Source organism: Manis pentadactyla, chromosome 5, assembly GCF_030020395.1.
Source record: "Manis pentadactyla isolate mManPen7 chromosome 5, mManPen7.hap1, whole genome shotgun sequence".
Taxonomy (NCBI): domain Eukaryota; kingdom Metazoa; phylum Chordata; class Mammalia; order Pholidota; family Manidae; genus Manis; species Manis pentadactyla.
In genome coordinates this window covers 167,582,653-167,601,311 of record NC_080023.1, presented here as the reverse complement: position 1 = coordinate 167,601,311, position 18,659 = coordinate 167,582,653, and the positions used below count along the sequence as shown (strand labels likewise).

General features: G+C 47.2%; 1 long non-coding RNA gene across 2 annotated transcripts; it reads right to left on the bottom strand.

Annotated features, from left to right (window-relative positions):
• Positions 1–1,372: 1,372 nt before the first annotated feature.
• On the bottom strand, positions 1,373–18,005 carry LOC118920720 (uncharacterized). 2 transcript variants are annotated; one of them, XR_008998002.1, is made up of 4 exons: positions 17,644–17,704; positions 15,895–16,051; positions 14,381–14,476; positions 1,373–2,329 (listed from the first exon to the last, which is right to left on the bottom strand). It is a non-coding gene; the product is annotated as an uncharacterized LOC118920720 (long non-coding RNA). The 2 variants fall into 2 exon arrangements; XR_008998001.1 differs by lacking the exons at positions 1,373–2,329; positions 15,895–16,051; positions 17,644–17,704 and adding exons at positions 11,564–12,125; positions 17,805–18,005.
• Positions 18,006–18,659: the final 654 nt, after the last annotated feature.

Sequence of the window (18,659 nt, the reverse complement as noted above, 5' to 3'; positions counted from 1 at the left end):
ATTGCAAGGGTCTGGCTTACGTGGTGGTGGAGTCTGGTTTGGTAGGTCTGAAATCTGCAGGGCAGGCAGTTCAGGAGGACAGGCAGGCTGTTGCTGACGCTCCTGTGCTGTTCGCAGGTGGAATTTCTTCTTGCTTCGGGAAATCTCAGTTCTGCTCTTAAGGCCTTTCAACTGATTGGGTCGGGTCTGCCCAGATGATCTAGAATACTCTCCTTCACATATAGTCCACGTTACAGATGTTAATGACGTCTACAAAACCTTCGTAGCAGCACCATCTGTGCTTGTGTTTGACTGACAGCTGAGCACCAGCGTCTAGCCATGTTGACACATTGCACTGACCATGACCCTTCCCAAGAAGCCTCGAAGGCAGGTACCATCGAGGCGTCCATTTAGGGTGGGAAAGCTGAAGCTCATAGAGCAGAAATGACAGGCTGTTGGCCCCACAGCTGGTAGGGAAAGAGCCAGGTTCAAAGCAGGGCTGGGCACCTCCAGATCCCAAGTTCTTATCACCTCACGATTAATCTTGGCATCCCTTCTCAGTGGGTGGGGAACTAAGGTCGGGATAATGCCCAAGTCAGAGGTCCAAAAGTAAATAGTCCATTTTAGATCAGATGCCACTTTTTCTATAGCATAGGGGAAGAACTTGGGTTGTGGGTTGAGTGATCAAGATCTGAGTACAAATCCTGACTTTACCACCTGCCAGCTGTGTGACTTGCCCAAGTGTCCATTTCCTCATCTGTGAAATGGGGGCAATGGTGGGCCCTTCTTCATAAAGTTACTGTGCCAAGGGCACTCACATGGCACTCCCTGAAGTTCAGAGGGCACCACTGGTGGTACCTTTCACCATCTATAGATTTGACTTGACATGATGGTAAGTCCTGCAGTGACAGCATTGTTCCTGTATCAGTTCTTTAATCCTGCTATCATGGCAAAGAAAAAGCTGCCGATTGGAGCTACCCTGTCTTGAGAGCCTCTCAGACATTCGCCAATCTCCTTTTAAACAAAAACAGAGCAGCGCCAGGCATGGCACCACCAGAGGCGTGGGTATCCAGTGAGAATTTCTGATAATGTTGCATCTTCCTGGAATTTATCTGTGCAGTTTTCCTACTCTTTATAGCCAATATATGATGATACTGGTTCTCTATTTCTAGGGATAGCATCAAGATTATTTTGCATAAATTCCTTTAATTAAAAAAATGATTTAAAGAAAAACATTAAGTAATAATAGTATAGCGAGCACACAGACATAGCAAACAGCAAAAGCAACCAAAAGAACCCAGAGGAAATGGAGAAAGGTTTAAGAAGCACCTGGTAGGCAGTCATACTCATGGAGACTCTCCATTCATTCATTTACTCATTTGTCCAAGTATTTATTGATCACCTACTATGTGCCAGGCACTTGTTCACATGTTATCAAAAGATAAGGTCCTTTTCTTATGGAGCTGACATTCTAGTGGGAAGCACCTTAACAATCCAGCAAATAATCAGACAGAATCATGTCATCAAGTAACAAGTCCAGTGAAGGAAATGGCCGGGAGAGGGGTGTGTAAGAGATTTGGAGAAAGGACCTCCTCTGATGGGGAGGGGGGGTTGGAGAAGGGCTCTCTGTGGAGATGACATCGGAGTGGATACCTGGCTGATAAGAACCAGCAAGTGGTGGGGAGATCCTGGGGAAGGCATTCTAGGCCCAGCAAGTACAAAGGCCCAGAGGCACGACCAAGCTTGAACGTTTAAGCGGCAGAAAGAAAGTCAGTGAGGCTGGATCCTAGTGAGTCGGGGGGCAAGTGGGAGGAGATGGAGTCAGAGAGGTGGCAGGGAAGACAACCAGGGCCTCAAGGGCCATTGTTATTATTTTTACAGCTCCTTCAGGATGCGGTGGATATGGCTCTCCTGCCAGCTGTCAGCTGTAGGCCTGAGGCTACCTGTCAAAGACTTTATTGTCTGATGATGGAAGAATTTGGGGAAGGAGGGAAGGTCAGGGCCAACTGCTGCCCAGGCACGGGAGTGCAGCCTGTCAAGGGTTCCCCAGCTGCAGGGCGCCAGGCTGGAATCAGCCCAGCCCACCCAGTCTTTAAAGGTTTTTTAAACCACTCAAATGACACATGGATATATTCTCCTAAGAAATCAAAACATTGTCCTTGAGGCTGTGAAGTCCCCACCTCCCCAGCCCCTTGGCTGCCTTATTTTACTTCCTAGCACTCAGCACCGTCTTAAATACTGATGTCTTACTCATTCGTTTCTTGTCTGCTTCTCTCACAAGCACGTCAGATCCACAGGGGCAGGGATTTTGGTTTCTTCTTCACTGCATCCTTAGTGCCTAGCACAGTGCCTGGCACATAGCAGGTGCTGAATAATATGTATGAAATAGATGAATGAATGAATCAGTAATGAACAAAACACTCCACCCCACCCCCCAGCCCTCCTGAGCCCCCCAGAGATAACCGATCCTCTCTCTTTGAAATGAGCCCTTCCAGAACTTAGTCCAGTAGTTCTAAAATGGGGGCACTTTTGTCCGCAGGGCACATATGGCAACATCTGGTGACATTTGGGTTGTCCCAGCTGGGGGAGTGGTGCCATTGGCAGCAAATGGGTGGAGGCCGCGGGTGCTGCTGAGCAGCGTACAAAGCAGAGCGCAGCCCCCCAGCGAACAGCCCTGCTCCAGACGTCAGCAGTGGCCAGGTTGAGAAAGCCTGCCGCAGTCTGCACAGCCACACAAACGCACGCAGACTGGTAGAAAACACAAAGGTCTTTTCGGTGTGCTTTTAAGTAAATGGTATCATATTGTACATACTATTCTCTGGGCTTTCTTTTCTCTCTTAATAATAAATGTTGGAGATCTTCAGGTCGGCACAGTCAAAGCTCCCACATTTCTACAAAACAGCAGTTGTCCTGGCCAGCTCCTCCTGGTTGGCGTGTAGATTGTAGTTTCTGATTATCATGAACATTGCCTCAATAAGTAGTTTTGAGCTTTCATTCACATGAGCCAATAATTAATTTTTAATGGATTAGGGCAGCCAGTGTAAGCTGGGATTTTAGCTCTTGCCACGGAAGCACATGGGAACTCAGGAAAGTGTTGAACAGGATCGTCTCAAAGATCTTTCCACTCAGACATTCCCTGAGTCCTTAAGTGGGGCAAGCGCCCGCTGGAGCAGGGCCTTCTCCGAGAAGGTGAGGCGCTCACGAACAGCCGAGCAGAGAGAGGGAGGGCATGCCAGGCGGCGGGGATGGCAGAAGCAAAGGTCTGGAGGCAGGGGCATGAACAGCGCACTCGGCTAACAATAAGATCGCCTCTGGCAATGACCTCCAGTGCCAAGCCGTATGCTGAGGCCCAGCCGCTCCAAATATGGTCCCTGGACCCGCAGTGCCAGCAAGGCTTGACAGCAAGTTGGAGATGCAGCATCTCGGACCCCACCCCAGCCTACTGAGTCAGAATCTGCTTTTCACAAGCTCACCAGGTGTTTGAGCTGCACATTAAAGATGGAGAAAAACCCAGTCTTGGCTTAGAAACATCTAGAAACACATTTTTATCCTACAAGAGAGAAGATTGGATTGAATTGCTGCTTCCCTCTGTTTTCCCATCTCTCAAACATCTTCCAAACAGTTTTTACTTTGGTGGAAGAGCAAAGACAAAGATGGAAAAGAAAATGAAACACACGCACACAGGCACACATATACACACACATCAGTGATGTCATTTGCTGAGGAAGTGATGGCTAACAGGCACATATTTCTTTAATGAACACCATTTCCTACTGAAAACATGCATAACACTCCATGCAACTCTCCCACCAAGATCTCCAAGCTCCGGGGGTCATCCCAGCCTAGAGGTTAGAAGGGGCACCTCAGACACTTAAAGACCAGTGAGCAGAAGCCTGTCCGACAGCTCGAGGACTTATTCTCCATCACTTAGGAGAAGAACCCCTCAGTGGGCCTGACATTTGTGATGGAGAGCAGAGCCCAGGGCAGCCTGAACTGGCAGGACTTGACTCTGACAGCTCAGCCCACCCAGAGGCCTCTCCATCATAAATCCCCTTCTTTAACGGCCCAGTCGGGCCTTTTACAGCAACCATCTGTATAAACAAAGTATTTTTGGTCTAAAAAAGTGGTTTCTTCTCTGGGCAAGATTTTTTGACTTAATTGTCCCCTCACCTCCAACTCCCAAGCTTAAAAAGATTAAGCCTGGGCAAAAGAAACATATCATTTTATTCCACATCTCTTAAAAAAACAAAAACACGTCTGAACTCCGTGCCTCCCCAAGGGAGATGACTGTTGGCACTGGGTCCCCCGCTGGAAGGCTCTCTGGATGTCAAGCTGAGGGGATGGACATTTATTTCCAGCTACAACTATTTTTTCCTGACCTCTGGCCTCTGGCCTTGACCTTTCTCCTTTCACTGGATTCTGTCTCCCCAAATTGTATGAACTCATCTCTAAGCCTCCAGCAGCCCATGCAGGAAGGAGAAGAGTTCCCGGCATAAATATTTAGTGTGAGGGTCTTGGAGAATGTTTTGGGGAGGCTCCTGGCAGCAGGGGTCCGGTCTCCGCTGACCTCACGGCTTCTCCCATCCCCGGGCCATCAGAGGCGATGTCTAGAGGAAGTTTGGTGGTGTGGCTGAATTTGCCTCCCTCATAATCTCTACCACCACTCCCCAAACCTCCCCCAATAAACAACCTAAACTAACACAGCTACGTCCTTGGCAGGCTGCCCCTGTGGACCAGATCACGGTCCACAAGTCCCACTCGTCGCCTGCCACTGTAAAGATCTGACCTCCTTCACAACAGAGGTGAACATCTGGGGCACTGAGCCAGGCCTCAGTTCAGATCCTGCTGCTTCGTAGCTAGGTGACTAGGCAAGATGCCTTGGCTCTCTTAGCTGCTCGTTTGCTCCTTGTAAAATGAGGATAAAGCAGTGGGTCTTAACTGGGGGTGATTTTGCCCGGTGGGAAACATTTGGCATGTCTGGAGACATTTTGCTGTTACAACTGGGGAAGGGGACTGGCATCTACTGGGTGGAGGCCAGGGATGCTCTCAAACACCCTGCAGCACGCAGGACGGTCCCCTACAAAATTATCTGGTGCAAATGTTAATAGTATCGAGGTTGAGAAATCCTAGGATAAAGTGATCCCCACATTCTGGGGTTGTAGTGAGGATAAAGTTCAGACGCAGCTAGCACAGGGCCTAGCACATGCTGAGCACCTGGTCCGTGGCCACTGATGTAATTACTATTGTTATGCTCTCTGTTGACTCCATCCTCTTCTCCCCAGCCCCAGACCGTGTCCCAGCACAACCCCAGGCGTCTCCCACAGTGTGGTGTATCCGGATGATGCCACCTGGTGTGTGCAGAGCACCCCTGCCCATCCCCATTTCCGCATCCCAACCAGGTCTCTTGCCTGGAGTCCTGCAGCCGCCTCCTCATCTGGTCTCCCTGCCTCCACGCTTGTCCCCTCCATCACTGCACATTGCTGCCACAGTCCCGGTAACCAGTGTGTTTTGAACACTAAGAAGGTTCTAGATCTGTGTTGAGAACTTTATATACATTATCTTACTTATCTTTAGAAGAAACCTGTGAGACAAATATTGAGATTGTCTCCATTTTAGAGGTGGGGAAATGGAGGCTCACGGTGATACAGTGACTGGCCCAAAGCCACACAAGCAAGCCAGCGGCAGAGCTGAGATTTGAAACCAGGTTTGGCTGAATCCAGACCTTTTCACCGGATTGTCATCCAGCATCTCTGTCTTCACCAAAATAGTGGGTGTACTACTGAACCCCCTTGGAAGAGGGGTGTGTTACAAATGGAGAGCCCACCTCTGGTGGACTCCAGGAATCTGACATTTTGTTAACTGGGCAGCGGTCATACAGTATAACTTTGGACCTGGTCTTCACTCTTTTTGGGTCTCAATTTCTCCACTTGAGTCATGAGGATTGGACTAGATTCTGGCTCTATGAACAGAGGTGGCCAGAGCAGGCTGTAAGCACCAAAGGCAGGCGTCTGGTTCACCCCATTTGCGTGTGGATCAGCAGCCTGTTTCCTGGCAGGTGCTAAGCTGCCTCTTAGCTAAGTCATGCTGCTGAAAAATTCCAGGGAAGTCCAGCCCCAGCACCTTGGCTGAAGTTTCTTTGGCCAAATAATGTTTCTCCACCTTATCTCCAACCAGCTTGCTCATAATATTTAGACATTTGGCTTTGAGAAATCTGGTGACTCAGTGAGAAGCAGCTGTGACTGGTCCCGGATCCTGAGCCCTCCACCCCTGACAGGCACATGCCTTTCCAGACAGAGAAATGTACTTTCCCAGCAGCTCTTCATGGAAGCAGGAGAAACTTGAGGCCCAGAGAGGGGAAACAACTTCCCTAAAGTCGCACAGCCAGACAGTGGTGTGCATGCATTAAATATTTACTGAGCACTGACTATATGCACATCCCTGAGCAGGTGCTGGGAATACATGGTGAATGGGACAAAGACAGAGACTGTCCTTATGGAGATTTGAGTCATAGCCAAAGACTCATGATCATATCGAAGGCTCATAATTTGAAAGCTCTTATCATGCTGGTCACTCAAGTGCTTTATGTGATTATTTAATCCTCATATAGCCCAAGAAGGTAGCTACTGTCATTTTACAGTAAAGAAACTGAGGCAGGGTGAGGCCAAGACACTGGCTCAAGGTCATGTGGGTAGTGTAGTAGGCTAACTGGTGGACCTCCAAGATATCAGGTCATAATCCCTGGAACCAGTGAATGTTACCGTTTATGGAGAAGTCTTCACAGATGTGATTAGTTTAAGGATTTTGAGATGAGGAGATTATCCTGGATTATCCAACTGGGCTCTAAATGCCTGCACATGCATTATTCTAAGAGAAAGGCAGAGGAAGAGTAGACAGACGCACAGAAGAGGAGATGGCAATGTGAAGACGAGGCAGAGATCACAGCAATGTGGCAACAGGCAAAGGAATGGTGGCAGCCACCAGAAGCTGAAAGAGATGAGGAAGGATTCTCTAGAGCTTCTGGAAAGAAACCTTGGTTTCCACCTAGTGACACTGATATTGACCTTTCGGCCTCCAGAACTTTGAGGTTTACTAAATTTGTGGTAATTTGTTACAGCAGGCATAGGAAACTACTGCGGCTAGTAAACCAAATCAAGATTTAAACCTTAGCAACCTTCCAATTTTCAGCTTTACAGATGCACTTGACTTCTGTTCCTTTGGCTTTTGCCAGTCCTAGTCTTGCAAGAAGGTAGACTAGATTAGTCAAAAGCAAACTCTTGCTTTTTCCTATTTTCTGCTGGCTGGGAGGCAGATGTGAAGGCAGGAGCCAGAGCAGCCACTCTCACTCAGAGATTGAGGCTTCATGTTGGGAATGACTGAGCTACCTCATCAGTCCTGGACCAGAGATCTCTAAATTGTTACACTAGAGACAGAAATAAACTTCTGTGTTATTAACATGAGAAAAACAGTGAGAGACAAAGGAAGATAGAAGGAAGGAAAGAAAAAAAGAGAAAGGAAAGAAAAGATGACTTCATTTTCTGAGTTCTCCCCAGAAATACCTGAGTTCATAGGCTGACTTCAACTTTCATGGGGAGGGAAATGAGCAGCGTCTATCTTAATAGACTATTTTTCTGTTAGATTCCTTATTTACAGAGCCCTCACTGCCATCTTGGGTTCAAGGCCAGGAAAACATTTGTCTCCAAACTTGTACATAACCTCTTTTTCTTCTTTCTTTCCTCCTCCCTCCCTTTTCTTCTTCCTCTTTTCTCTCCTCTTCCTCCTCCTTCTCCTTCTTCCTCTTCTTTTTCTTCTTCTACAATATCAGGTGAACAGGCACAGGTAACTCAAAACATTTCCCTTTTCACCTTATCTGCCAGGAAACTCAGCTCAAGTCAGTATTCAGCTGTCATTCTTGATTCATCTCAGGTACATGGTAACATCTGTGTCTATGCTCCACTGAATTGGGGTTGTTAATTTATTTTTAGCTGTTCTGGTAGAAGTCTCACTCCTCATTCTCACTTACCAGTTGAGGGAACTCTCTGAGCTTCAGTTTCCCTGCATGCAAAATGGGGGTGATAATCATCGAGCAATAGATCCCCAAAATTCATCCTGCCCTGCTGACCACAGAACCCATCTCCTATTTTGGACCCACCCCTCCTCTGCTCAGTGCACACGGTTCTGGCACACTGACTCCTGTGTCTGCAGCTTCTATCACATAACAAATTGCCCCCAAACTCAGTGGCTTAAAATACTAAGTATTTATTGTTGCTCACAAATCAATGGACCACTGGACAGTTTGGGCCTCAGCTGGTCTCATGCATCTGTGGACACTGTGGGTTGGGCAGGGAGCTCTCCTGAACTTGGCTGGCATGCTCTTATTTGGGGAGGTCAGCTGGCTGTCAGCTGACCCAAGTTGACTGCTGCTGGGGGCCTGGGCTCTCTGTCATGTGGTTTCTCATCCTGCACCAGACTGGCCCAGGCTTGTTCTCCTGATAGCTAGGCCAGCATCCGAGAGAGAGCAGAAACTACAAGGACTCCTGAGGTCTGGGATGCAACACGCAATCATTGCTTCCCTGTGTTGACAGGCAATCCAATCCAGTCTTCCTGTGCACTTGGTAAGACCTCAGTCTGGGAGAGGATTCTTGACTCTGATTGAGAAGGAATTCATGAACAGGTCGGATGAGTGTAGGTGAGGAAGGAGTTCATTAAAGTGAGCATTGCAGTGGCAGGCTGTAGAAAGCAAGAGAGAGCAGAGGGAGGGAACGGGGCTCACTGAATGCCTGTTCCGCATAGTGCAAACCCCTTGCCAACTCCTAAAGCCAGTGTCACCTAGCGCCCAGTGTCCACTTGGATCTGCATGGTGTGGGGACTAAGCCCTTACAACCCCAGAATTTGGGGGAGCCACAGAGCACTGAATGGAGGGAGATTATGTTCTGAGAACTTCCCAAAGGCAAAGCAAGGAGATTCTCAGGCAAGCTGCTAAAGAGCATGATCGCACAGCTGCAGTCTTGTCCAGTCACCCAGGTGACTTGCAAGCCCAAATCAGAGATCTCTGTAGCCCCTCCCTTCTTACCTGGGGCTGAACAGAGACAGAATGAAGACTTGTGGGTAAGTCTGGAAAACAGAATGAAATAGCAAAGTAACAATGACACCACTGGAAGAACGCAGAGACAAGATGCAGTAAATTGAGCAGTGAGAAGTCTTTATTAAGGCAAAAGAGTACACACTCAAAGAAAGTGGGGTGTGGGAAACCTCCAAGAGGAGGTGTGCTTAAAAGGTGGGTATTCTGTCTTTTAAGGATTTTCAAGAATGGAATAAAGAGTCAGGGGGGTGTAGGTTTGTCATGTGGTCTCATAATGTCTATCTCCAGTGAGAGACACTACTGCATTATCCATAGTCAGTCCTCCAGATAATTCTATAAGATAAACCTAGCATAAGGAATTTATGATCCTGTTCTCCCCATATATAGTGGTTACCCTCAAGCACTAGGAGCATACCAGTTAAAACTGCTCACCTTCATTTAAGGTACGTTGTTGGCTGATTGCCAAAGAATAGTTAGGAATCTTACTTCCCAACTCTGCTTTTAAAATGGAATCTTAGCCTTAAGATAAGTCCCTCCTCATCTTATTATGCTATTTATATCTCAGCATTTTTAGGAAAATTAATCGTGATGCTTGTCCCATGTCTCTGCCCTATCTCACCTGCATTTCATTGGCTAGAGCAAGTCTCAGGTCAGCCCAGATTCAGAGCGTGTGGAATGAACTCACGTTGCAAAGGTCTTGGGTCCAGGGAGGCTGTTAATTAGGCATCATTGTGGTGAAACTATCCCAGTCTCCATCTCAGCTCCAGATGCGGTTGGAGATCGTGGCTCGGCTGATACGACCATCTCATATGGTTACAGGAACTAGTAAAGGGGTGTGCATCTGACCTAAATAAGGCCAACCTGAATCAGTCCCAGACATTAACAAAGACATTCTCCTTCTGTTTGGGTTTCTGAGCTGGCAGGACGTAAGGCTGCTAAGAGCCATCTTGAGACAACACAGGGAGAGCCTACCTGGGGTGAAGCCAACACAGAGGAAAGCAGAGCTGAGAGATGGAGAGAAACATCCTTGGAGTTCCTGGATTCTGCTGTGATCGAATTGTTTTTTCCCCCCGGATCTCTGAAGCCAGGATTCTGCCTCTGGACTTTCCCTGTTTGGGCCAAGAAATCACTTCCTGTTTCGTTTTTTGTTTTGCTTAAGCCAGTTTGAGTTGAGTTTCTATCCCTTGCAATCAAAAAGCCTCTCTCTCACCTGCTACATACAGACAAATGAACCCAGGTCGGTCCTCTGGCTCCAGAATATCCCTTGTTCCGATCATTGCACTAGATGACCTCTATGGAGAAACTTTAAAGGCTCATTTTTCTATCTGAATTCAAAGTGAGGAAATTTGCAATCTGAATGGAACCCTTAGTATCTGTGAAAATAGGACCTTAATCTACATGTGCAGAAAGGAGAAGTCCGGGTTTACACACGAGCCATTTTTAGGCTGCTTCCAACCTGGACATATTTTATTTGATCCATGCAGTATTTTATATCTTGGAAAAACATGCTTTTTTTTTTTCTGGCTTCTCTTAAAAAATGAGGGGTGAGGCTGGATTTGAAGTGGGAGTCTGTTCACTGGAGCGGGAGGGCGAAGCCTCGATCCCTGAATGCAGCTCAGTCTAAGGTGGTTTCCTGCACCTAGAAGGCCTCATCTGTGTCAGAGCACATCCCCAGGAGCCAGCCATTCATTCCTTCTGGGAACACAGTGCCCTTCTGTCCCCCCACCAACCTGGAGTCCTGGAGGAGAAGGCCAGTGGGGCCTCTGGTTGGATGTCAGACTCCACTGTCCCAGGGCTCTGTGGCCTTGCTGATCCCTGGCCCTCTCTGGTCTCCCCTTTCCTCATCTGGAAATGGGCATGCAGTGACCCCTGACCCACTTCCAACCTCTCCACCCCACTTTCTGGTCCTCCTTTGGGGATCCATCCTCCCCATGTGCTTGGCAGTCCATCAAGGTCAGTGGGAAGGGCACATGACCTAAGCTTAGCTGATCAGATTTTCTCTTAGGAAAACCAGAAACTTAAGAAGAACTAATGCTTAGTTGGGGAACAGTTGGTGCCCTGAACACCCAGTCCTTTGGTTCCTGCTTCCCATGTCCCTGGAGCTGGCCTGTTACTGTCCTTTCCAAGTCCCAGCTTGTCAAGTTCTTCCAATACCCTCTTATTTTCCTTTTTTTGGCTTAAATGAGCTGGGATGTTTTTTGCTGCTTGGCACCCAAGAACTCTGGCCTAGGTGACACCTATTGCTTCTAAGGTTAGTGTGAGGGTCAAGGGTCAAGAGTGTAAGGCAGGACTTCATAAACTGTAAAGTACTACCCAAACATGAAGAATTGTCCAGGAACTGGCATGTAGATCTTATGAACTTGGGCCTTGAAATCAGAATTTGATTTCTGGCTCTACTGCTTTCTTGCTGTGTGACCTTGGGTTACTTGCTTGCCCTCTCTGAGCTTGATTTTCCTTGCCTGAAAAATGAAGATCACACTGTATGAGGACCAGTTATATAATTTGTGGGACCCAGTATAAATCAAAACATGGGGCCCCTTGTGAAAATTATTAAGAATTTCAAGATGATGACAGCAGAGCATTAAACCAAGTATGGGGCCCTTCTGAGCATGGGGCCCTGTGGCAGTGCCCAGGTTGCATGTCCATGAAGCTGATCAAGGCATGTGGGAAGGAGAAGCTATATTACTCTAATTGGTATCCAACTGCCCCTCCCAGAAAGCACTGGAGAAGGTTTGCAAAGGTAGAATATAGCAATAGGTTTCACCCATTAAGCACCAAGTATGGAACAGATATTCTCATTTGCTATTTTATTTAGTCCTCAGAATGGAGAACTTTTACAATTCTATGTGACAGAAACCAACCCCAAATTGGCTTAAGCAAAAAAGAGAATTTAATGGTTCATGTAGTTAGGCACATTCTAGCTTCAGGCATAGCTGGATCCAGGGATTATGCCTAAAGAAATCAGTTTTTCTCCGTCTCTGGGCTCTGCATCCCTAGGGAGCTGGTTTCATTCTCAAGGAGGCTCTCTCCAGGCAGAGGCAAATGTGGTTCCAATATCCTGCCAGCTCTGAAATCACAGGCAGGGGAATCCCTCGAACACCAAGTAGGGAAAGACCTTCCTTCCCCCTCTTCTGTGTTTGTTATGGAGGAAGATGGAAGGCGGGGATAAGTACTCTAATAGCCTACATTTACCCAGCGCTCCCAGCACCTCCAGACATTAACTTCTCCTCCTCACCACCACCCAGTGAGGTAGATTCACCTCGACTGCTTTCTTCTGTTTCATTTTTTTTCTTTTCTCATTTCTGTCATCTATGTCCCTTGCTGTATTTTTTATTCTCCTTTATGGTCTTCCAATTTTGTCTTAATTTCTGAGATTTTTTTCCCCTTTTATTTCCTGAGCTCTGCCAGCTCATGATCATTATTTCCTTCTGCAGGCCATCTTCTTTCTTATTTCTACTTTTGTGTATTCCTTCATTGAGGTGATTGCTCAATTTTTTTTCCTTCATGCCAGAATGATTTGGATACAATTTTCATCCTTTGTGTTAACATTTTAAAAACTACTGGAGATTTTTATACTCTTTGTCTACATAGTTTAATATAACACCTTTGTGTGTCAAGGTTTTTACACTGACTTTTTTAAAATGTGTAATTGGAAATGTTTGATTTTCCTGGGTCACCTACTTGCTGATTGTTCCTGTAGGTGTGGAGAAGAAGGAGGATAGTTTCCTGACTTCACAACTGAAGGTTCTCTCGTCTGCTGCCAAAGAGACAGATTGCTTCCTGCAAAGATGTCTTCTCGCTGTAATCCTTTGTTATACTCCTCTGTTTCCCTGAACCTAACCAAATTCAGAAGGCTGCCAACACTACTCATCCCAGTTCCTACACGCATTTTTACAAATCAAGAGTATAGCTTTTCATCTCAGGGCAAGCACTCATCTCCAGAAAGGCTTTTTGCCGATGCTTCTGAGATTTGCCACCACTGAGCCCACTTACCACCTTCTGCATGACTCCTGCCCTATATTAAAGCAGCTTTTGGAAATTTTCACATATATTATGAAGTTTATGCATTGTACCCTTCTGTTTTTGCTAAAAATGGAGTTTGTAGGGTTTTTTCCCCATTGTCCTTGATGCTTTGGTATAATTTCAAGGAGAAGAGGAAAATATTGCCAAATGCAGCCATTTTTCCTCCCCCCATTATCTTACTGGGTCCTCTTCAGCTACTCTGAGACAGAAGCAAAACACCTATGACTGTCTCCATTTTCTACATGAGAAAACAGAGGTTCTGAGGTGCTCGGGTTGCTGCAGGGTTGCAGGAGGGCCAGTTCTTGGGATTGGTCTGCATATCAGATCAACATAGGTCTATTTTCTCCTTGTCTTCCATGTCAGGCCAGATCTCAGGCACAACAGGGGAGAGCTGAGGAGACTGCGCATGGACTGCGTCACGTTTTCCACTCCCAAGTGCCAAAGCAGCTGGTTGGGAGCCATGGGGCTGCCCATACTCCTGTCCTGGGAAAATCAAAGGAGGGGAGGCTTGCTGAAGCCCCTCTCCTCCAGCACCCACCTGCCTCTGGCAGAAGGCTTGGAGAGCAGGGAAAGACCACTCCCGACCATCATCTCCTGCCTGAGATGCGCCCAAGCGGAATTAGCCTGGAAAAGCTGAACAAAGAGAGGCTGCCCAGCTCAGTCCTTCCTGTGTTTGGGTAGCTGTCTCCCGCCTCTGGGCTCTTTGCCGACCACATTCTCTGCATACTCCTGGCTCTCCTAGAGGGAAGGATGCTGGAGGGTGGCTTCATTGCAGCTGAAATCCTCATTTTTTAAGAGACCTTCAAAACTCCTAACCCACAGACATGCCCCATCATACAGACAATCGGCTACAAGGTCTGATGTCAGAAAACAGGTCCGTTCCTTCATCCCTCTGCCTCTGATCCAGACGTGTTTCTTCTACTCCTGTATTAAAATGACCAAATATGGGAGGTTTGCCTTCTTTCTTTCCTCCTCTAAAATTTTTTATTAATAGGCTCGCACAGTTCTGGTAAATACTCTGCAAGTGCGTGCTGAAAGAATTATACTTCTTTCCTTTTATTATATGCCTACTCTATGTGCTAGACACACAATCTTCTTGCAGCCACCATGGGAGGGAGGCCTTGTCATTACTGCCTTGTATAGATAAGAGAACCAAAGTTCAAAGCATGAAATGTAGCCTATTCCGTATATAAGTGATACAAAGGACATCTAACCAAATTGACTCAAAAACTTCAGAGATCAGGCATGCATTAATCAGTTTTATTGTGTAACAAATACCTCAACATCTCCATGACTTACAATAGCAAATCTTCATTTTCTTACTCATAGGTCTGCAGGTCATCTGAGAAGTCTCTGCTTCAGGCTGCAGGTTCAGGTTTCCGTCGTGTGTCATGGCTAATGACAGAAACCAAGAAGGTCAAATGGAAATACATGATTCCTCTTGAAATCTTTATGCAGAACTACCATACCATCACTTCTTCACCTTCCAATGGTCAAAGCAAATCCCATGCATGAGCCTACCACCACTGGGTCAGGGAAACATCCTGTGCCCATAGTGGGAGTCCCTGCAGGCAGGTGGCAAAGGGGGTGAGTGTCTAATTCCAATACTGGGAGATGGGAAGAACTGGAGACCATGGGCTAATCTACCACAAGACAGTTCCAGAGCAGTTAATTAATTGTGGGACTTAGTAATGACTCTCCTCAGGGTCCAAGATGCCACAGCTCTGACCCAATCTCTGGCCAGCCTCACCCACTCACACATGGCAGATGTGGGCTGATAGTGTGACCAACCTTCCTGTTGGTCCAGGACTGAGGGATTTCCTGGGATATGGGGCTTGCAACACTAAGACAAGGGAAGTTCAGGCAAACCAAGATGAGCTGGTCACCCCAGGGGTGTAGAGACTGTTCCTGAACATTGGGGGCAACTAGGGGTGGTGTGTGTGTGTGTGTGTGTGAGAGAGAGAGAGAGAGAGAGAGAGAGAGAGAGAGAGAGAGAGTGTGTGTGTTGCTATTCCATAGCCCAACACAGCAAACAAACAAACATTCAGTGTTACACATGTCCAACTGTAATGGTCATCTGGCCACTCCTAATCCCACAGGGAATTTCACTTGGCTGATTTCTATACAGGACTGCAACCTGCCCTCAAGTACCTGGCCTTCATCTCTTGTCCCTCAGGCTTCCCCCTAAAACTACTGTCCTCCCTTGAGTCTATGGAGTGATTTAGTTTAACATTTCAGCTCCAGATCTATTCTGCATACCCCAAATGGCTACACCATTGGTCTTTGGCACAACAAAACTCTAGGGCCAAAACTAGGTGGTATATGTGCATTGTTGGTATTTGGTATATATGGTGTTTTAAAATAACGCAAGCCATTATTTCTGGCTTCTTTTAAACCAGAAGAGCTGGCGACACTGGACATGTATTTCTGCACGGCCATAGTTGGCTGAATTGAGTAGAGGCAGCTTCTTTTTGGATGGGGCAGGGCTTTCTGGATTTCCATTACCCCTTACTCCCCACCATCGCCTCCCTTATGTGATAGGCTTGCTTCATTAATTTATCACAGTTGCGTAGAGACCTGAGTTGGCCACCCTCTTTTTAGCAGCACAAAAACAGTAGGAACTCTCAGCCTTAGTCTCTCCTTCCCCTCCTCCACTCAACTTGGCCCAGCTTCTGTAAGTGAAAGAATGTATTCTTACACTGATACAATTCATGTCTATTGAAGCAACATATAGTCAGTTCTTTTTTTTTTTTTTTGGTTGTTATTTAAGATGGTAAATATACTTCCCTACTTCAGCAGCCATGAAAATGCACCTTTCAGGTCTCCTGTGCGGAGCCTAATTGACAGATGGACCATTGGAGTGATCCTTACAGTTGAGTAGAAGCCACCCTTCCCAGGGGCTGCTCCCAGTTAATCACCGAGGGAGGCAGGAACCCCGAGGTGGGCCCGTTCTCGGGAAACCTGAGCCACCTCTGGAAACTCAAGGATTTCTTGTCAGCCTTACTGAACTTTCTTAGAACTGCGCTGCAATGTACAACTGCCAATCTTCTTTCCTTCCTTCCATCCCCATCTCCCAGCCTTCTTTGGCTTCCTCTTCACTCTCCTCCCTGGCATTTTCCCCAGTAAATCTCATCCCATCTTGGCTGTCTCAGAGGACCTGGACTAGCACATCTTCCCATAACAGATCTGGATAAACCAAAAGGAAGAGAAAGAGATGGCTTCCAGGAAGGTGGACAGCATGTGTAAAAGTATGGAGATGAGAAAGCCCAAGGTATGTTCATACTACAAGGGAGAAATTAGCCTGTCTAAGAGGGCATCGAATTCTTATGCTTTAGCCTATCAAAGGAGGTGCTGTGTGACTTTGAGTTACTTAGTGAGTCTCTCTGGGATTTGATTCACCCTCTGCAAATTGTGAATAATAATAGTACCCCTTTTATAGGGGTTTGTGGGGATGAGTTAAAATTACAGTGCTTTGCATGGCCTAAATTACCAACTAAAGTTAGAGCTCTAATTGCAAAAATATTTACAACTGCCCCTCTCTGATAGCGCTGCTTTTCAGTTTTGAAGAAGGCAAAACACAGTATTTTCCTTTCCTGTCACAGTTTGTGGCCTTTAGAATCCAGACATGAACCAGACCTGGTCCCTGGAAGAGAGAAAACAGGGGCATGGGGGTGGAAAGGGCTGCCCTTTCCCAGGCAAAGCCCCCATTTTCTGAAGGAGTGGGGTCTTGCTTGACATTATCATCATGACCCTGTAATAGCCAGATAAGGGAGTGGAGGCTGGGTGGGATCAGAGAGTTGCCCGGATGTCTTGTCTCTGTTGGACAGTGGACATCTGGACACACTGAGATTCCTACAGGGGAACATCTGGATGCTTGGGAGAGTTTGGAATCCCTGCTACTTTTCAGAGCCTGCCTCTTCCTGCAAGATGCTGTTGCCAGAGAGCTGAATGCCCTATTAGCTTGATAAACACAGAGCCTGAACTGCAATAAAAGTAAAAATAATAAAATAGAGGGAGATTTTTTAATGTTCACCACGGGCTAGTACTGTGGGAGGTGCTTCAGATGCATTATGTCTCACGGAGTCCTCACCACAGCCATAACGGGAAGGTTGTCTTAGTTAAGATTGGTTTTGGCTGCATGGAAGAGAAAATCTGACTCACGTTGTCCTCAGCAACGCTGACATTTGATTATCTCATTAAACAAGACGTCTAGAGGTGGGTGGGTCCAGGAGTGGTTATCCTGCATCTCTGGTTTGGGGCTCTGCAATTTTCCTGGCCTTCTCGCATAACACCTACACCATCATGTCCACACACAGTGGCCCTCCCAAAAGAGGAGGCAAACAGGGGTGCAAAAAATCTCCTGGAAGCCCCTAGCAGAGGTCCAGCCACCCCTGGACCAATCACCCTTGGACCCACTCAGCCTCCCCGAACCAATCCCTGGTGAAGAGATGTCCCGGGCTGGCTCAGAGCAATGGGAAGGGGGCAAGGCCACCCTCCTAAACGCATGCTGGATTCCTCAACAAAATCCAGCCTGTTGCCAAGGGAGAAGCCAGGGACCCTACCGTATTTTTCTTTTGTTGGTATGGGAACAACTGGTCTTCTTCCCTGGGGGGAATTTTGCCCCTGGGTTGAGGAGGGAGGGGACATGTCATTTGGGTGGGATTTAGACTGAGGTAACACTGGTCCACAGTCAAGCCAGGGGTATGGGGAGAAGGCTACTAACCTGTATCGAGCACCTACTGTGCTGGCTGATTCACATCCAGTCACCCAGGCCCCATGCTGGCTGGTTTCCTTCTCTCATCCTTTAATTCAGTCCTCACAACAGACCTGTGAGGAAGGAACTGTTCTTCTCATTTTTCCGATGAGAAAACGGAGACACAGTCCTGATCACACATACGGATGGTAAAAGGCTGAGCTGGAATGGGTGCTGGCCGCAGTCAGCTTTCACTAATGCTCACCGAGTGCCAGGCAGTCGGACAGGGACATCCCCTGGATTAGGTGGCTTCCTCTGCATCTCAACCCCGTTCCAACAATGAGGCCCCAAGGCTGGGAGGTGGAGCAGACCGCCCAGGGTTCCCGGGTTAGTAATGGCCAAGGCAGGTGTGACCTCCTTTGCCAGAAGGCCACCCTACCCCAAGGGGCTCCCTAGATTTGGAGAAACGGGCCTGTTGTGTGACTTTTTGGGGACTGTTGTCTTTGTGGGCAGATAAGCTGAATAAATAAACAAGAAGTTCAAGAAACTCCTTTTGCCTCCTGATGTTGAATCTACTGAAGCCGCACCAGGATCATCCAGCTGCCTTGACAGCCAAAATTAAACAGTCAAATAAATGAATCCCTCATAATATGATAGGAGGAAATGTTAAGTACTGTCAAAAAAAAGACAAAGAAAGAAACAGTTTAAGGCAGTACAGAGGGATGGTGTGACCACTTTAAACCAGATGGTAGGGAGGGTTTCTTTGAGGAGGGTTTCTTTAAGCAGAGACAGAGGGACAAATGATGTCACAGAAAGAGAGCCAGCTATGCAAATCTCCGAGAGAAGAGCATTGCAGGGATAGAGAATAGAAAATGCAAAGGCCCT